The sequence below is a fragment of the Geospiza fortis genome, unplaced genomic scaffold (assembly GCF_000277835.1).
Source record: "Geospiza fortis unplaced genomic scaffold, GeoFor_1.0 scaffold403, whole genome shotgun sequence".
In the NCBI taxonomy this organism is placed as follows: Eukaryota; Metazoa; Chordata; class Aves; order Passeriformes; family Thraupidae; genus Geospiza; species Geospiza fortis.
In genome coordinates this window covers 4,194,805-4,199,568 of record NW_005054336.1, presented here as the reverse complement: position 1 = coordinate 4,199,568, position 4,764 = coordinate 4,194,805, and positions in this window count along the sequence as shown.

Here is a 4,764-nt window from a genome sequence, read left to right as displayed (position 1 = left end):
TTACAAGACACACAGTTAAGGGGAGACATGATTAAACAGGAAAAAGACAAAGCCATCAGTTCAGGGGATGTCACTGCCAGCACTGTGTGAGCGACATCAGCGCCAGCCACTGCTCCACCCTCAGTGCCCAGTTGCCATGGACTTGTCCAGGTCCTTGGCCAATTCCAGCAAGTATTTCATAAATATTTCACAAGGCAACCTGCTGCCTTCTGCACTGTTTCCACAGACAGCACAGTAAGTTAATTTCCACCCATAATATTTGAAAATACCTTAATTATGAACTTAGCAAGTCTGCTTGTTAATGCAATTTTTCCTAAATGATTTCATGTTTGAGTGAGAATTCAGTCATTAAAAAGTAGTAATGAACACAGAGTGAAAAAAATGTGAGGCCTTTGGAAGGCTGCCTTGCAGAGCAAAGGGAGGAGGGAAAGGTCCTGTCCTTTGGGACAAGGTCTGATCTAAAAAAATGTGAGGCCTTTGGAAGGCTGCCTTGCAGAGCAAAGGGAGGAGGGAAAGGTCCTGTCTCTTTGGGACAAGGTCTGATCTTAAGCTATAGATTACAGATTATAGATCTGGTTATTTCTACCATTGCCCATGAAGAAGTGCTTCAGCCCTGTCTCTCCCTGCCCCAGCCTCCTCTGCTGCTGGTCCCTGAGCACTGCACAGCTCTTCCTGCTCTCTGCAGTGGGGATCACCACCAGGTGTGATGCCATGCAGGATATCACCCACTGCAGCACCAGGGTTGGAAGGACACACGAAATCCAGAGCACCAGGAAGCCAAGTGAGCAATCTGTGCCATGGGGCACGTTTGGGTGTTTTGTCCGGGATGAGTGCCAAGGGTAGCAATCCCAGTTACAGACCATCGGCTCTCCTTTGTTTCTCCAGCTCATGTCCCACTTGGGTCTCATAGTACCTTCCTCAAGCCATCCCTTCCCTGATCACAGTTACAGAGGGCATCAAAGGGCACAGAAGGAATGCCACACAGTGCACTGCAGTCTCTATCTCAGTGGGCACATTACAGGGAGGAAGGTGGTACTCACACACCGGTCCATCCTTCAGGCCTGCTCTTTGTCGCACTGTTTGATGCAGACTTGAACATTTCTCCAAACAGCCACAAGCAGGATATGTCCAGGGGGTAAGCAGAGTCAGGGATCACATCCACAGATCAGACCCACCCAGCCATTGCCTGAAGCCTCTTGGGTTTTAGACAGGGACACAACCGTATCTCGGAGTTTCTCCAGCTTTCCAAAGGCAAATACTGCAGTGCCTTCTCTCCCTGAAGGACAGATGAAATTAAAACCAGAGAACAGTTGAATTATTAGCCTCTATACTGAACTACTTCTATTTTTTTTCCAAAATTCTTCATATAACACAAACAAATGGCAAGGGTGATTGGGGCAGTGGTTACCAGGGAAATAGTTGTAGGAATTAGTGTTGGAAGTTTAGCTGTAAACCCATCCTACAGAACTTGGGGATTGAAATTGAGTTTGAAATTAGTTTAGTTTTTAGTTTTGTTTAGTAATTTAGTTTGAAATTTAGACTTAAATTGGTTTGACACATGCTGTTGTTTTTTGCATTTATACACATCAAACTAACATATCTTAGTTTATATATTTATAAGATGGCATTGGAAAGGATGATCAGAACCAAGGATGTATCTACCAGATACTTTGGGAGTCAACTGTAAGGTATTGAATCAATTGACAAAAAATATTTTGGTTTGTATACAAAGGGTGAAAGGGTGTATAAAGCACGATTGTTTGCTATTATTCTAATCATCCAGCAATGGAGACAGGAGACAAGGAGACAAAGGCTCAAACTCCCTCAAAGCATCTGTAAACCCAGTTTTAATTTGAAGTTCTAGAGACTTCTTTGCTAGAGAAAAATATAACAAGCCCTGTGAATATATCAAAAAGTTGTTTTCTCTATTATAAATGCATTGCATCAAATTTGTCTCCATTTCTTTCCTTCATCTCCAGCAAGAAACTCAGATTTGCATAGAATCAGTATTAGTCATTCCTGTCAAATATCAGCTAGATATAAAACAGCAGTATTTTTCTTTTCCCATCTTAACTTTAACTATAATTTTACATATGTCTTGGTCTCCACTGACTGATTTGAAAAAAATCTGGGTATTTAAAGGAATTAGGCTGGGAACTACTATGGCTTTTCTCTGCAAATGTTACCCCCCTCAGCCCCCTCCATTCACTCCCTGTTTGTTAGCTATTCCAAGGTAAGCAGAAAATAAACAATAACAGAAGTGGCTCTGGCAAGTTGCAAATGAGTTCAGTATTTAGCATTCACTACATTGATGCCTTCCCCAGGTGGAATGGGAAATGAAGAGAGAGTGATGGATTTGCTTGGTGGGTAGGGCAAGGGAAAGGACAGGGCTTGCTACAGATACATTTTTTCTTTTAGAAATTCAGAAATGTTTCTGCACACTGACCATTGCAGCCCTGCACACGATATGAAATGAAGGCTTAGAGATTACTAGGTGAATCTCACGAGGACAACTTTCAATCTTAAAAGGACTTAACACAGACAAGGAGAAATTACCTTATGTACACTACTACCCTGGCATCCCTCATTCACAAACAACGCCTGGGCATGTGCTGCTCTTCTGCCAAGATGCCCTCTCAGCACTGCAGATATGAAGAAAACTGTGAGAGAAACAGCAGGAGTAAACCTGGGACTGACTGCAGAGCTGGGGTACAAATGAGTGAAATAAAAGAGACCACGATGAGATTCAAAATGTAGGCCAAGCCTATTCAGCTCTTGCAATCAAGTGTTTACCGTCTGCTGCAGCATCATTCTGCTCCCATCCTCTTCCCCTTCATTCTGAACAATACAACACTTCAATCTTCTTTAAATTCAAGGACACGAAGTCCCCGAGTGCCCCTCTCACCAGCGCTGAATAGGAAAACAAACCTGCCCGGCCCCAGCAGCATCCTGGCTTACGTCAGTGATGCAGAACATATTGCTCCAAATGCATCCTCTTCTAGGGGTGCCATCCATCCATGCTGACAAGAAATAGAGCCTTCCCTGCCTTTATCATGTCTGAGAGAGGGGAATGTGTGAAGCAAAGCTGAATGTGTGAAATGCAAATGCAAGCCACTACATTCCAGTCATACATTTCCTACATTGTCTGGGAGCATTGCAGGGCTGTGGCTTGGGGATGCTGATCCCCCCAACAGATGGCACATTAGCCCTACCTATGTAGGGAAGACACATTTCTGAAAAAGCCAAGAGGCAGGAGCAACATGAGGCATGTGAGAGGGGCAGAGCCATCCCTCCCATCCCCAGTCCTGCAGATCCAGGCTGGGGATCACAACGGAAGCTAAAGCAGCCCTATCCCAGGTGTTTTATCTGAGACAATACCCCCTGTAAGATTAAAAAAAGTAATAATAAAAGATTCTTGCAGGGTTTTAACTGGAAAAACCTTTTTGTAATACATTGTTTGGTATTTATAGTAGCATGTGCAGATTTGCATCCACACTTGCTTTACACACAAACACTTCTGCATATATGTATGATCAAGTCCATATACAAGAACAGTTTGCCACATCTAGGCAAGGTAGATACACACAGCTATAGCTGGTGTCACAACAATTCTACTGAGATGCCTTGTTTTGGGCCAATCTGGCTATTTCTCAGTAACAAATTAACCCTAACAGAGCCTTGTTCTTGCTTAACTACATGCATCAGGCATGGCATTGCTGCATATGATTAAAACAAACAAATAATCATGACTGAACTGAACCACTGATAAAAACTTGGAGTTTATAAAAGACCTAATCTGAACCAGCTCTGTTTTCTAGATATTTCCAGTTGATGACTTTATTATAATGCATCTTCTCTTTTCCAAAAGAATTTGGAAACACTCCTAAATCCTGTGCATGACTTCAGTGCCATGGGCCTTTACAAAGACACCACAAATCACCTGAGAAGACACTGCAGAACAGCCTGGACTCCTATCCAGACAAATACTGAGGCAACACCAGCATCCAGAAGTAGCCATGGGCATGGTCTGTTCTTCTGGAAGTCACTAAGGTCTCTGGAAAATAGGTTTTCATGCACGAACAAGCCATTCCAGGAGCAGGAGCCATGCACTGAGTTGACATCTTATCCCAGGATGCTGTGGCACAGCTTGTGCTCCAGCTAGAGCCTGTCTCAGAGCTGAGCATGGCCTTTTCCCCTTCCACAGGCCCTGCTGCTGCAGGGACATGGTAAAACATGGTAAAACACACTGTCTCTGAGTGATGGCATCGAAGATTGCCACAGAGCCTGTGGTAATTTGACGTCTTTGAGCTATTTTTACTGTCAAACTTATTTGAAATTGGTTGGTATAGTTGAAAAGCCCAAAAGGAGGAAAAGCTGTGGGTTAGCACATCTGTAGCATGAGTATCTAGCTTGAGTTTCCTTGGGAAACTCAGTAGTAGTACCACTATGATCCCTGAGGAAATTGCATGAAGATAACTTAATTGTGTTTAGGTATTTGGGGATTCAAGAATTTTGCTGGTGGCAACTTGAGAAATATCAGTCATTTTTATCCAGTGGATATTATATTTAGTGGGTGAATGAAAAAATAAAAATGAATGACACTGTCAGTGCTTTGAGAAAATTTTCTGTGATATGTTTAAAGTACTTAGTGCATGGAGAGCTAAGAAAGCTGGTGCAACCTTGCAATCTCTAAACAACCAGTAAGAAGCAGCAGATGAAATGGCCAGTCCCAGTAGAAGCTCCAGAGCCTTCTGACAGAGCTGA